Here is a 513-nt window from a genome sequence, read left to right on the forward strand (position 1 = left end):
GAAAGCGGCAATTCCGACCCCGGATACGCTCTTTCGCAAGGAGCCAGCCCTCGCCCCACGTGGACTCCGGGACTCTGACTGGGGCGCCCTAACAGTGACTCCCTCAGCAGTGTCGTCGGCTGTGCGCGCCGCGACTCGCTGGCCTCCGTCCCCCGCACCACCACCTCCTACCCGCCCTACCACCCCCCACCGGTCTCCTTTCCTCCCGAACGAGAACGCCCACCCGGGAATAAGGCAGGAGGTGCAGCCAGGTCCCGTCGCCCCCGTCTGAGCCCAGTCGGCCGTCACGCACCCCCTACTGGAGCCCGTGCCGCCCGCCCGCCGCGCCAGGGCCGTTTAAATGGGCCAAGTTGTGGCGGCGGCGGCGGCGCGAGTCTCCCAAGTCCCCGCCGGGCGGGCGCGCGCTGGAGTACGCGGGTGCGCGGCTGGGACGGTGGGGCGGGGCGGGGGCCTGGGACCCTCGGGCGGGGCGGGGCACGCGGCCGGAGGCTGCACAACTCCTCACTGCCCGGC

The sequence above is a fragment of the Bos mutus genome, chromosome 16 (assembly GCF_027580195.1).
Source record: "Bos mutus isolate GX-2022 chromosome 16, NWIPB_WYAK_1.1, whole genome shotgun sequence".
In the NCBI taxonomy this organism is placed as follows: Eukaryota; Metazoa; Chordata; class Mammalia; order Artiodactyla; family Bovidae; genus Bos; species Bos mutus.